At 34.9% G+C, this 15,726-nt stretch overlaps 1 protein-coding gene across 2 annotated transcripts in view; it reads left to right on the forward strand.

The window, feature by feature from the left end:
• LOC136037951 (ADAMTS-like protein 3) overlaps positions 1-15,726 on the forward strand; it is a 152,128-nt gene that overhangs the window by 102,905 nt on the left and 33,497 nt on the right. The gene's annotated exons all lie outside the window — the stretch shown is intronic.

Genomic DNA, 15,726 nt, shown 5'->3' on the forward strand with positions numbered 1-15,726 from the left:
CTCGCGTAAAATATATCAAGTTCAAATCATGAAGTTGAAGCTTAAAAGTTCACTATCGAATCATCCCGGAACCCCTCCCCCCCCATCGCAATGGACGGTTCCAAAGAAAATTCCCCCATGGAGAATTTTTCCTCTGGAAATCCCCCCACCGACAGAAAAATATCCCAGAAACCTCCGAACCCACTGAAAGTTTAACCCAGATAATTCACCTGGAATATTGAGTCACCAAAGAGAAAGTAAGCCAAATTAAAAGGATTTTGTATAGAAATTCCTGCTAATTCTTCCTTGTAAAATTTTCTCTACAAATTTCATCCTCAGAAGCTTGCCTCCCCATGGAAAATTTTTCCCATGAGAAATCCTCCTGCGGAAATACCCCCGAAATACATATATACTTCCCAATAACAAATGCTAATCAATAGACAACGCCATGACGTTGCCTGTAGTAAAAGGCCATAAGGCTCTAAAGTATCATCATTGTTTTAATTTTCCCAGAAAAACTTCTTATGGAACTTTTGGTTGTGTAAACATTGCAGAGGGCTCATCCGATTCAAAACTGAAATTTCTAGTGACCTTTTTAAGAGTCGGAAGTGATCGAAGGGCATCCAGCCCACCTCCCCATGCTCTTTTTTCCCTAACACATCACATCAAAATTTTTAGATAGCCATGTTGTCCAAAAAAGTCCAAAGGTCAAATAACTGTACCTCTGAGGCAGAAAACCATCCCCACACAGCTTCCAGGACAAGGACTGTAAATTATGCCAGTTGCCCATTGTTAACATATAAGGTTGTTTTTATATTGGAAATAGAGGACTTGTTTCATAAGGGGTCCCAGAAAAGGCTTAGGGTATTAAGGTAAGACTTCAAGGATATTTTGAGAGGGATGCCGAACACACTCAAAACCAACTCTGTGCTTGCCGATTAACAAAATGGAATATCAGCAATCCCTAAGGAACAGCTAAGGCTATTAAGATGAAACTTCCAAGGTATGTTAGGGGGATGGTAAAGAGAGATTGGATTGCAACCATCCCCTCCTTGCTCTTTTGAGGTACCCCTTCTGCTCATCGTATTAAAATGGCTGATAGTATTAAGGTGAAACTTTGGAAAACGCTAAGGGTTATTTCAAACTAAGTCAAAAGGCACTATGTGCATCTAGTTTACAAGAAAAAGGATCAGCAATATGTTAATAGTGGCTGAGCAAATCAAGTTGAAAGTTTCAGGATACGTCAAGAGATGTTGAAAAGTGATTGTGATGCTGCAAGCCCCCTCCCATTTTTTAGCTACCCACCCTTAAGAAAATCTGATCAAAATTAAAATCGTCTTGTTCAAAATAGTCTGAAGGTTAAATAATTATGTCCATGGACATAATTATTATCTTATCAAAACATATAATCAAAACACACTGTGAGCATGTCGGTTTTCAAAAGGGTGTTTCAGCAATATCTAAGAACAGCTGAAATTGCTAAATTGTAACTTTCACAGTATATTGAGGGGTACGTTGAAGAGTTATAGGAGGGCAACCATACCCCCTTGCCCTTGTTGATGGCAAAGGGCCGCTAGATACTGATCAAAACATTGAAAAAAATGTTTGAAATAAAAGACAAGTCTAGTAACTATGCCTCTGGGGATGACCCCCCAGCCTTCTGGAGATAGATTGTAAATTATGCAATCCACTCTTTTTTTACATACAGCATTAATTATTTGGATAAGGAGGAATGTTTGATTCTGGCTGTGTTTGAAAAGGCTGAGGGTACTAAGGTAAAATTCGAGGAATATTGAGGTGATGCTGAAATAAATCAAAAGATACTATGTGCATCACGTTTTTCAAAAAGGCGTAAGTAGTGGTGCATAGATGGATAGTAGACTTGAGAAGATATGTTGGTCCCCATCCTGCACTGGTATCCGGGATCACTGCTTTTCTTGAGGCCAAAATAATTTCAAAGATTTAAAGAACATCAAAATTGGAACTTGGAATGTTACGAAGTTAAAAAATGACTATCACATCGACATTTTAACTGACGAATTCAGACGGTTTGAACTGGATTTATTAGGAGTTTCAGAAACTCATATCCCATGGGTAGGAAGCATGAAATTAGGTGACATAGAATTTGTTTACTCATGCAGGAAGGATGGGGTACATAGACAGGGAGTAGGGCTCATGATGAATAAGGAAGCTGCCAAGTCTTGTTTGGGCTGGGAAGGTATTAATAATAGAATACTAATTGCTCATTTTATGACTAAAAAGTTTAGGGTATCAGTTATAGTAGTATATGCCCCCATTGAACCAACTGATGGAGATACTAGTGACTCAGACGAATTTTACTTACAGTTACAGGAGCAAATAGACAGGGTACAAGGTAGAAATGTGGTGTTTTTGCTAGGAGATTTTAATGCCCAGGTTGGTAGAAATAGGGATAGATGGTATCCTAGCCTAGGTAAATTTGGTGTAGGAAAAGAAAACAGTAATGGCTATAGGCTTTTGCAATTTTGTAGGTATAACAACCTAGTTATAACCAATACGGTGTTTGGTCACAAAATGGCCCATAAGTTGACATGGTATTCACGTGATGGTAAGACAGCAAACCTTATTGATTATGTTATTGTAAACAGAAGACTAGCAGGATCAATACAAGATACTAGGGTGTATAGGAGTGCCGTTATTGATGTTAAAAGTAAAGATCACCATCTAGTAGTGTCTAAGGTTAATTTAAAGCTGAAATTTCGGAAGGGTAACTCCCTCCCGGAAAGTTATGATTTCGGTAGACTTCAGGATGAAAATTTGAGAAAAAAATTCCAGGAACAGTTGAGTACTAAACTTGAGGGTTTAAAATTTGACAATGTGGAAGATGGATGGAATAATTTCAGAAAAACAATTTGTGAAGTTGCTGATGGTGTCCTAGGGAAGAGTGCTAAGACAGCAACTAGGAATATTAGTGAAAAAGCTTTAGGTTTAATAGAGAGTAGAAGGGGTTTGTATAAGAATTATCTGAGTGATAGGTCGTATGAAAACAAAAGGAATGTAAAGAAAGTGGAGAAAGCATTAAAATATGAACTAAGGAGATGTGAAATGGAGGCGATGGATAAAATTGCTGAGGATCTGGAAGATGCGGCTAGACGGCATAATAGTAAAATATTATACTGGCATGTTAATAAATTGAAAGGGAGTAGCCAATCCGGACTAGTCCCAGTTAAAGATAGAAATGGGGCCACAATTAGTGATAAGGAAAAAGTTAAAGAAAGATGGGTGGAACATTTTGAGAATGTGCTAAACCGAGATACAGTTGCAGGAAAAGATATAGATGAAAATGAAAATGTTTGTGATACCTTGGATGTGAAGGAAGATTTGTTTAGTGAGGAAGAATTAGCGACAGTACTAGAAGGATTATAAAAATAATAAGGCCCCAGGTGCTGATAGTATGATTAATGAGTTCCTTAAATATGGTGGCTCTGAGGTTAGGAATAAGCTACTGAAGATTATGAACATGATTTTTGAAAAAGGGGAAGTACCCAATGATTTTAGGAAAACCTTAATTAAACCACTATATAAGAAAGGTGACAAGAGTGAGTGTCGTAATTATCGAGGCATTAGTCTGGTCTCCGTAGGTAGCAAATTACTGAGTAATATGATACTTTTTAGACTGAGACATGCTGTAGACAAAGTTTTAAGGGAAGAACAATGCGGTTTTAGAAAAGGTAGAGGATGTGTCGACCATGTTTTCACTCTTAGGTTAATAATTGAGAAGTCCCTTCGTTGTCAAACACCTTTGGTCCTTAGTTTTATCGATTATGAGCAAGCTTTCGATTCTGTTGATAGAACAGCGTTAACAAAGGTCTTATCGTTATATGGTATACCAGAAAAATACATTAAAGTGATTTGCGCTATGTATGAGAATAATACTGCTGCGGTTAAGGTAGGAAATGAGGTTAGCAACTGGTTTTGTATCAAATCAGGAGTTAAGTAGGGTTGTGTTCTATCCCCCTTTATATGAATCATTTTGATGGACTTCGTCTTAAGGAGCACAGGAAAGGCAATTGGAGACCATGGAATCAAATGGGGAGGAAGAACGCTCCTGGACTTAGATTATGCTGATGATTTAAGCATATTAGATGAAAGTGTGAGCAAAATGAATGAATTTTTAGAGGTTTTACGAGTTCAGGGTGCTAAAATAGGCTTGAAAATTAATGTTAAGAAGACTAAGTCACTAAGGCTAGGAATAAGTGAAGATGAACAGGTGAAATTAGGTAACGAAAAGATTGATCAGGTTGGGAGCTTCAGTTACCTTGGTAGTATTATTAGTAAAGATGGTGGGAGCAGCGAAGATGTTAAAAGTAGAATAGCTAAGCTCAGGGTGTTATTTCACAGTTAAAAAAAGTTTGGAAGAATAGAAAGATAAGCCTACAAACCAAGATTAGAATATTGGAAGCTACATTGATGACAGTGGTCAAATATGTCTCTGAAGTATGGGCACTCCGAAAAGTAGATGAAAATTTACTAGATGTTTTCCAGAGATATTGCCTACGGATTGTTCTTGGTACCCTGCTGACTGACCGTATTTCAAACTGTAGGCTCTACGAAAAGTGTGGTTCAATCCCGCTTTCTGGGGCCATAATGAAAGAAAGGTGGAGATGGCTAGGCCACGTTTTACGGATGAAGGATGACAGATTACCGAAGATTGTCCTTTTTGGCCAACCGTCTGGGGCTACATGGAAAGCAGGTCGTCCTTGTCTGGGTTGGGAGGATGTCATAAATAAAGATTTAAAGGAAATGGGAACTTCCTGGGAGGGTGTAAAGAGGGAGGCTTTAAATAGATTAGGTTGGAGGAGGAGCGTGCGTAGCTGTGTTGGCCTCAGGCGGCTTGGTGCTGCAGTGAGTTATTAGTAGTTTAGTAGTAATAGATGGATACGAAAGAGGTGCATGAAGCTCTTATGCTTATAGCCAAAACCTCATTGCATATACCCTAAACCTCATTCGTATATTCCAAACTGCATATCATTAGCATATTCAAACGGGGACACAATTTACATATAGCCACAAAGACTTAGCAATCAGCTGTACCAACCAGAACCAATATAAGGTTGGATTTGCAATGTACTTTATCCTGCTAAGTAAGTAGAATTCAGAGAGAGAACAGTTTGAATATATGCTTTTCGTTAATGTTTTCATTTACACAAGACATAGCCTATTAGCAAAAATTCGAGTAATTTTTTTACACAATTAGAAGTTGATAGTAGAGCTGGCAGCACCATTGATGCGAAGACAAGAGTGCCAAACAGCTTTAGAAATTACAGAAGGATCTCGACTAAGCCTTGGATAGGATGAGAAGTATGCAAGATATTTGATATCATTGAGCAACTTCAAATTGGAAGAGCAGTTATGTTTTGAAGTAAAACTTAATGTAATGCATATACATACTCTTCTAGCTGTTTTAAATAAAATAGTGAAATATATTGAGGACAATAATTTGAATCAGTATGTGAAAAAATGATTGATATATATATATATATATATATATATATATATATATATATATATATATATATATATATATATATATATATTATATATATATATATATATATATATATATATATATATATATATATATATATATATATATATATATATATATATGTATATATATATATATATATATATATATATATATATATATATTATATATATATATATATATATATATATATATATATATATATATATATATATATGCAAATACGAAATTAAATGTTTCTAAATTGACAATGTTTTTTTTCTTGTTTAATATTTTCAGTAGATTACCGATCTCTCTCTAGGGAGGTTCCCGAAATAGAAAGAATCTTTGAATTTGTTATATAGTCTGTAGTCAGCTGTGAGAGTGTTACAATTAAGAAATGGATGTATTTATGAAGCTTAAAATCATGCGGAATCTTGTGATTTTTTAAAAATGTCCGAATCTTAATGATCATTTTTACAAATTATCAATGCAAAAGAAAATATTCTCTCAAATAATCCTTGATGACATTCTGAAAGATGAATCTCCAACTTGGATTTATTGTATGAAGTTTTTGTGTCGTCGTCCAAATGCGTTTACTTAATTTATTGACATACCAATCAAACAAAACAAAATGTTACTGTGAAATTGCTTTTGAAGACTACATGAGAAATCTGGTGATGATTTAAGACTCTTTTCAACTTTTTTTTTCATGACAATAACAAATAAGTCGAAAATTTTAGAAAATCCTGTCCAAACAAATTCATTTGATTTGAATTGTGGCGTCAATCGATTATTCTTCCTCTTTCTCCAGAAAAGAAGACTCTCTTTATGTATAGCAAGTCAGTTTCATTTTGGTAGCTAGATTGTCAACACTGAAAAGTGTTTTATACTTGTCCACTATTCCCTTTTACATTTGGCATCTGGTCGTCCAGTGAGAATTATACAATTGTTGATGAGTATGATGAAACGTGTGGATTATGGCAATCCGTATAAATTACATATAAGATATGCAGTAAAAATAAAAGACTGTAATTCTTGTCTTAAAGCGATTTCTGACTCTCACACTAGAGGATTCCTATGCCCCATTTGTAACTATGATAAGTGTGATCAGTGGGACAATACCTATCCTGGTACGATGGGAAAGAATCCTAAACGAGATTTTAGTTTTTTCAAAGAAACTGGTATTCATGGTTTCGTGGTTTTAAATTATTTCGGGAGGATGAATCAGGACTACGCGTCAACTGTCGAAATAACAAGAGAGTTTGGTTTCTATGTCATTGCCCCGAAGACAATGGCTACTATGATCATAAGCCAACTGACTTTTCTTTGGCTGTTACAGAAAGTGATTCTCCATTTGAAAATACTGTATGTGATCATTGTAAGTGACACTGAAAAATCGTTTGGCATTGTATACGTCCTTAACTGCTCCCAAGGATAAAAATCATATATATATACTAGCCAACGAACAAGCAACCGTCTCTTGCCCCTGTGTGTACGGCTCTTTAATATATTTTCAATTTGATATATTTCTCTACTACTTTTAAATTTTGGAAGTTCATAGTCATCAAACCGCCAAGAATCTTTTCATCTTTTGCTTCACGTAGACAATATGTTTCAGGTTTATTGCCTAGGATGTTTGACACTTTGAAAAGTTCAATGGACCATAAGTAATTCCCCTTTTCAAAAATATTAGTAGTTCTATTAGTTCGAAATGTATCACCAAAATTGTATTTTTTCTTTTTCTTCTTCCCAACTTTTTTTTACTTGAATACTATTTAAGAAAAGTGTCAAGTGTATCATGATCTTCTCGATGAACTTCCTCAGGGCTAATGTTGGCAAAGATTGATGGGAGCTTTGATTATAAATTTGCATGATTGTATCTAAATCTTGAATAAGAACAGCAAAATTTTTAACGTACAATATCTTGAAATGAAAAGTCGGATAGTTCTTATCAATCATTCGGCCAACGCAGCCGTTATAGGACTATGACCATGATAGAGCATTGTACTATATTTCAACAATACCTTATGTACATGTGGGTTAACTAATTCACTTCCTCGATCCGTTTGAGCTTTTCTATAGCAATCTTGGTCAAGAATACTTGAGTTGCTTCAGAAAGTATAGTAGGGGAACTTAAACTTCCCACTTCATCTCTTTCAACTCCAACTGGGGCTCATAAACTTCCAATTACAATATTTGGTGATCGACTTTTATGAGAGAATGCTCAAAGAAAGAGATGAAAAAGAAAACTCATAAACACCTTTCAAAACTTCAACCGTTTTGAACACAAAAACTCAGTAAAGTGTTCTCTACTCTTTTGCACACTAGCGTGTGATGATGATGGGGATGAGTTGATATAAACACGTCTTCACTTTTGTTTCACCACCTTTGTTGTCATCAAATCATTGTTTCTACTATTACTGCTACAAGTAGCGGTAGGTATGCTAGAATTTTCAAAGATTGATTTAAGATCTTTTTCTTCTTCCTTTAATGTTAGATCACTGCTATTATGTTCCATTAATTTTGTTTGAATTTCATTGTTGGTAATAAAACTTTTCGGGAAGTTTAATGTAATTAAAAATTTCTAGAGATGACTGTCAAATGATAAAAGTCCTTTACGATTTTTAACCACATCATATATTAAATCAGGTAGAATATAAATGTTCCTCTGAATTATAATCTGTTTCCCTCTACTATCAACATGAATATGCTTACTTTCTGTGAGATATGTCAAGACTCTTTTACTTTGTTCACGATATTAGTGCGGAAGCAGGTCTCCAACACTGGACAAAACCTTGGACAATATTAAATCTTCCTTCTATGGCCGTATTGTTGTTCCAGAACATTGAACAGTTGTTTCCTTTTTATCAATGGCACTTGCATTGGCTGGTCTCACTTGATTGGGTTTATGTTTGTCCAGTCGTCAAAGTTTATTCAATGGAACAGGTTCATATCTACATTGTTCATATCCCATTAACAATGGGAAGGTTATTTTCAGCGATAATATGACAGATGTTTTTGATTTAAAAAAAATATAGTCAATAGTAGAAGTGCTGGAAGCACCAGTGGCATGGATCGTGTCATCTTCGCCGACTGCTACCTGTAAAGTAGTATATTTCTTTAAACTTCATTCGTTGGAACAACAAGATTTGGCAATAGCAACTCTCCTCTCCCGTGTGTTTTTGAAGAAAAAACCACTCAAGATCAAATTCATCATTATAATGTAAAGCATCTTCAACATATCCCTGTAAACACTTTGTATTTGGAACTCTACCAGTTAACATTAAGAACTGAATTAGGTGATCCTTTAGCAATAAGAAAAAGGTTTGGCCGTGATTAAATATCATTTTCGACCTATTCAATAGCAAGATATCTAATAGAAATATTGCGTATGTCTGTCCTGGTATTGAGTGCTATGTTGCTGCTCCTGGTCCAAGACAGATGGGTCACGGAATGGACTATTTCAAAGGTCACTCATCAAAGTCGGGCTAGGGTCTTGGCAGTTGGTTTGTTAAGTTGTTTTGGCCTGCACTACCCTTGGATAAAAATATATTGTATTGGCAACCGCGGGTACTGCATCCTCTACATTACACGATCGGGGACCTGGCATGGATTTTAAAAATAGTGTTTCGGTAAATTTCAGGTCTGAAGAACGATCCTTCAGCAAGCGATTGAAATCTCAGCAAAGTGGAAAAGGTTTAAAAAAGCTGAGGAATATTGAATCACTCATCATTCTCTGCTCAGGTAAGAAATGAAACACATCACTTGTGAAAGTAGAAGAAACCAAGGAAACAAGGAAGGAAATTTTTCCTTCAGAAAAGAATTTATTTTTCTAAACTGAAATAGTATTTCTACCAGACATGGAATCCCATCCATCAATCACTTCATCTTTAAATCTTTTCAATGCTGAAGACGTTGATGTAACTCTAAAATATTCTTACTATGAACAATTCTACCCTCAGCAACCACTCTCTGAAAACATACATTTTCAAATTTATTCCAATGAAGACTATTTCATGGGTTTGTCTTTCAAATTTATAGATTTACATGTGATAGTTAAGAAATCTGACAATAGAATGCCAAGTCTCACTGATGATATATCCTTTGAAAATTATATTTTACACAATTTATTTCAACAAATCAGTATTTACATAAATGGAACATTGGTGAGTACCAACGACAATCTGTCAAATTATACGAACTATATACAGTTCATGTTGATGACAGCAAAGTCATAAGATGATCTGAGGGGCTCAGCCAATGGATATGAATATAAAAGAGACATCGACACTAGAAATTTAATAACAGAGGCAACAATTAGTGAATTACATTTAGTTGGGAAAATAGATTCTGACATATTTCATATACCTCATTGGTTACCACCAAATTTTAAGGTGGAGATAAAATTAACGTTTGCTCCATCCAATTTCATTTTGCGAAAGGTACTTGCTACAACGCCCTATGTAACAGTCTCTCTCATCTCTACGATACTTTATGTACGAAAGCAACTTGTTATGTGTTCTGTTGCTTTGACAGTGGGAAATCTGACAGCAAGTGGAAATGATATCAAAGTGCTGATTCCTCATACAATCACCATTCAGTAGCTTATTGCCACGGGTTCACGATTTGCACCACCTCTTCATTTATCAATGGCAAAATTTCTTCCAAACTTGGATTGGCATTTGTAAAAAGTGCTAGCCCTACTGGATCGTGAAGAAATTCCCCGTAAAAACTTTAAGTGTTTGTACTTTTCCCTCTTTTGTGTAAAGTAAATGGAAGCCCACTCTACAATTCATTCTTTGATAAATCCTATAGGATTTTGTATGAGTTAACAATGCAAGTCCCCTGATCGAAATTCACAACTATTTGAAAATGGTATAACCAATACAATGTTTATAAAAGCTCATGGTATGATTGCTTTGGACTTGTCTGACACTCAAGATGTGTGTAGTGTACAAATGGGGAGTGTACTTTTAGACTGTACCTTTGCCGAGCCATTAGCTGAGAGTATTGTATTAATCTCAATAAATCAATTTTCAACTTACTGGGAAATCACTCCCGAAGGCAGCGTTTTACTAGACCTTGCACTGTGAGCACAAATCAAATAATGAATTTATTTATTATGGTTCGGTACGTTCAAATAAAATTCTATTGTATACCCTTGGATTTTCCAAAGACGGGTATTTGGTTATGCATATTTCAAACAGTGCAGAATAAACAGTTTTTTGATCCTCTTGGTCTACCATACGCATTCTACGCTCCATAAATAAAAACCTTCAATGAAAGCAACGGAGAAATTATTATTAAAAACCAGAAGAGCGTGCAGGATTTAACAAAAGCTGTAATTTTCATGTACTATTGTATTTCGTTTTCGAATGTCGTGGCTGTGCAATGAACTTCTCAATATTTGCATGGGAAAACCTTGCCTGAATACCTTCTTGGTTAAAAAGTTAAAAATACACTTTCATGCCTGTAGGCTATAATATTGATTTCATTGCCCTACAAGTCAAATGTTCTACAAACATTTGTAAATTTGCTTTTTAATAAAAATGTATATGTACATGGAAATAGCTTTTTTCCTCTTTAGATCGCTTCTTCTACGTATAGGTAGCTGTCAAGAACAACCAATGTTGACAAATTATCTGAATTCACTGTGCATTGGTTTAGATTTGCAAAGTCACAGTTATACTTTTTACAGTAAAATGTAACTTCAATTTTATTGTATCTTCTTGTGAAGTCAATGATACTTTTTTTCATTAAAAATGTAAAATTCGCGTGTTTCAATTTGCTTATTTTAAGCAATACGGCTTGCAGTGTTTTGAATTGGAGAACCGCTTTCTGCAAATAAGAGGCAGTAGGTTTATAGTAATATTAGCCATTGTCTGTACAGCGATGGCGTAGAAATCAAACTCTCTTGTTATTTTCAACAGTTTTAGCGTAGGCCTTATTCTTCCTCCCAAAACAATTTAAAACCCCGACGGTACCAGTCTCTTAGAAATAAACTGGAATTTTGTTTAGGGTCCTTTTTGTATCATGCCGGGATAGTTATTCTCCCACTGATCATATTTATCTTGCTGATAATTGCAACAGAATAATCCTCTTGTGGAAGAGTTACAAATCTTTTCAAGACAGGAGTTACAGTCTTTAATTTGTACTGCATATGCTCTATGCAATTTACACGGATTACATATTCTACATTTTCCATCATACTCAATAACAACTGTACTATTCTCACAGGACGACCAGCTTCCCAGTGTATACACATATAGTTTACTTGTTTAGAAATTTTTTTCAGTTTTGAAGCTTGAACTTTCAAGGTGAAACTGGTATAGGATCAATAAAGGCTGCTCTTTTCTAGAGAAATTGGAGACGTAATCCAGAGACATCACAATCCAAATTAACTGAATCATTTTGGATAAGATTTTCTAAATTGTAGACTTGTTTATTGTTGTAATGAAAAAATCATTTGGATAGAGTCTTAAATCATCATTGGATTTCTAAGGTATGTTCAAAGCAAATCCACAATATCATTTTGTTTTATTTCGAATAGTATGTTTGTAAATTGAGTAAACGCGTTTGGGTCATGACACATAAGCTTCATACAATAATTCAAAGTTGAAGATTTATTTTTTATAATATCATCAAGCATTCTTTGAGAGAATATTTTCTTTTGCATTGATAACTTTTGTAAATGATCATCTACATCCAGACATTTCCCCACAATCGCAAGATTCTGCATGATTTTATGTTTCATAAATCCATCCATTTTTTAATCCTAACAATCTCAGTGCTAACTGCAGACAAACTAATAAGTCCAAAGATTTTTCTACTTCGAGAGAGGAACGGTAACCTAATAAAAATATCTAACAAAACAAATTTTGATTCAAATTGTTTTTTCGTAATTACAATAACATAATTATGTGTGCCTCATTTTTCTCATACTGTTTCAAGCTATTGCCTTCAATGAACTATTGTATTTTAAGCAGCTTGAAGTGCTCCTCCAATTTGAATATGCCCAATGAAATCACACATCTTTTATACATCTTATCCCATGCAAGGCTTGGTCAAGGTCCTCTTAAAACTTCTACTGGTACGTTTGGTACTCTTGTCTTTGTATTATTGCTGCTGCCAGTTTTATTATTAAATTTCAATAGTGTAAACCAACCACTCATTATTTTTGCTAGTGAGTCTTGTCAAAAAAAAATTGATGAAAAAGATATATTCAAACTGCTCTATCTGTGAATTCTACTTTCTTACTAGTATAAAATACATTGAAAATCCAATGTTATATTTGATCTGGTTGCTACGGCTGGTTTCTAGGGCCTCATAGCATTATGCAAGTTATGTTCCCATTTGAAATGCTAATGATATGCATGTTGGAGTACACAGATGAATTTTAGGATATATATAATGAGTTTTAGGCTATAATCATTAGAGCCTCTGGCACCCATACCGTATCCATCTATGCACCACTACTGGTGTATCTGCAATATCTCAAGAATACCCGAGTTTATTAATTTTAAACTTTTAGGGAATGTTGAGGTTGATGCTAAAAAGTGGCCAGAGGGTAAATAGTTTTTCTGTCATTCTATTTTTAGCTGATCTCCCCCAAATATATTTGATCGAAATTTTTAAATTGCTACCTTGTTCAAAATAGTTGAAAAGTAAATTAACTACGCCTCCAGGGAAGAATTAACCCGCAAAGCTGCTGTGACAGGTATTTTAAGCTATATAAGTCATAAGGATCGTTATTGGGAAAGCTAGGGGATATGTTGGATCCTTAGTTTCCAAAAATGTCACTGGCATTAAGGTAAAACTTTTAGTATATACCGGGAGGGAACACATTAGATCCAAGAGTAGTGCCAAAAGGCACAACAGTAATAACTAAAGAACGGTCAAGGGTGTTAAGTTAAAATCTTAAAGACATGTTGAGAGGGATGTTGAAAAGAAACTACGGGCAACCAGCCTCCCCCTCCCTCTAATGGCGATTTAGTTGCCCCTTAACGCTGACAGAATTCGTAAACAGCTATTTTATATAGAAACATCTAATAGCTATGACTATAGGGATGTCATCCTCCCAGGTCCAGGATTGTAAATTTTACAATTTGTCCATTTATTGAATGTAGGATTTATCATTAGGAAAGCGGGGAATGTTTGATACTTGGTGTGTCCGAAAATGCTAAGGGTATGGAGGGTGAGTTTTGGGGTATGCTGAGCTAAATGAAAGGACACTATATTCACGCAGGTTATCAGAAAGGCAGATCTGTGATATCCTAAGAATGGCTTAGGGTACTAAGCTGAAACTTTCAGGACATATTAAGACGGATGTTGAAAAGATGCTGTACGGCTACCAGCCTCCCTGCCATGACCCTTTTTGCTGCCCTTTCTCAAAAATATCTGATGAACATTCTAAAATTATTATTACTATATTTTTTTATAGAGAAAACTATTTATTTGTTCAAAAGCGTCTATAGGTCAAATAACTATGCCTATGGGGATGATATGACCTTCTACAGCTGTTAAAAAGGACAGTGAAAACAATTAAACACACTAGTTACATTCTGGTTAAGGGCGTATTAATTGAAGGGCAGCTAGCCAGTCCTTGGCCTTCTTCTCAAGAAGGTCAAGGTAGATGCCCCTTCTCCTCAAAACTGACTGAAATTTTGAAAAAAACAAATTCTTTTACAAAATATCCGAAAGGTCAAGTAACTATGCCTCTATGGACGCCACACTCCCCTCACAACCCCGTGTAAATTCCTTTTTTAACATGCAGGAGGCATCATTAGCAAAAGGGGAATTACTTTATTCTGGGTGTGCACTCAAAAGCCAAGGGTATTAAGATAAAACTTGGGGATGTTGAGGTGTATGATGAACTAAATCAAAAGACACTATGCGCATCCATTTTACTAAAAAAAAGTTCATTTGCAATATCTTGAGAACAGCTGAGGACATCAAGTTGCAGCTTTCATGGCATGTTGAGGGTGATGTTAAAAAGTTGTAAAAGGGAAACTAGTCCCCATCCCATGTCTTTTTTAGCTGTACTTATCGGAAGAAATCTGAATATTTTAATTACTAAGCCAAATATATGACAACTGGAGAAATATTCATCGTACTAACCAACAACAAACTTTTGCAATCAAACCGAATAGAAAATAATTTTAAAAAAAAATCCAAAAAATAAGTTTTTCAAAGAGAAGTAAAGATCCATATCCAAATTAAGATTAATAGATATAGAGTCCAGTAAAAATTCAAACTCAAAACGGCTAGAAAGAACTATTAAATAATAAATGAAATCCAAAACGAACAGTTCTTACAATAAATGATCGTATCAAACATAAAGATAACATATAAAGATGTAGATGGATAACTAAATATTAAAACGAGTAAAAATTGAATATTCAAGTCAAACTGAAAACGAACCAAAATTACTTCAAGCAAGATTTTAGCTACTGGGCCCTTTCCCTCTAACCGTAACCGTTCTAAAGCCTACTGTGTCATTTTTGCTTCACTGAAAACAAATTACACTATACACTTTTTCTTGTATTTACCATTTGAAAAAAGGGAAAAAAATATTGAATTGCTGAGTTTCAAGAGATTAATATCATTTTATATTCAGTTTATATTCATTAGCTTTTTTAGTCATCTTTATTGTTATTGTGATTTTTTAAAAATCTGTTTTCAAAACAGCACATTGTTCGAAATGTATATAGTTCCTAATAAAATGCAAATGACACAATAAGTTTTGTGACTTTTACGATTAGTAAAGGAGGTTCTGCTGGTCTTAAGCTCAACAACCTCTTTTAAAAACCTCTTTTTCGTTTTTTTTATAATTAATGCGTCGACATTGGGCAAATTTCATAGCTTACAGCTCTTACTCGAGAGGCTGTGGGGTTCATGTAATACCAGAAGCACTGTTATTGTATCTTTCAACTATGTTGAACAAAATGATCTTCTCAAAATTTTAATCAGTTGACTTTGGGGAAGAAAGGGGTATGGGAGGGGGCTAGTTTCCTTTCAATCTTTTTAGTCGCTCAAAAAAGGCCCCAAGAGCTAAGAGCTCATTTCCGTTTGAAAGGACCTTATCTTGGTATCCTAAGATTCGGTGCGACCAACCCTGGAGGAAAAAATTCATTCATGACCTTTCTTTTGGTAAAAAAAAAAAAATCCAAATTTTTGCATATAAAAGCTCGAAAATCCTACAGTAGGAAATATCTGATACGCTAGATCTGATGGTACGT

Source organism: Artemia franciscana, chromosome 17 (assembly GCF_032884065.1).
Source record: "Artemia franciscana chromosome 17, ASM3288406v1, whole genome shotgun sequence".
Classification (NCBI taxonomy): Eukaryota; Metazoa; Arthropoda; class Branchiopoda; order Anostraca; family Artemiidae; genus Artemia; species Artemia franciscana.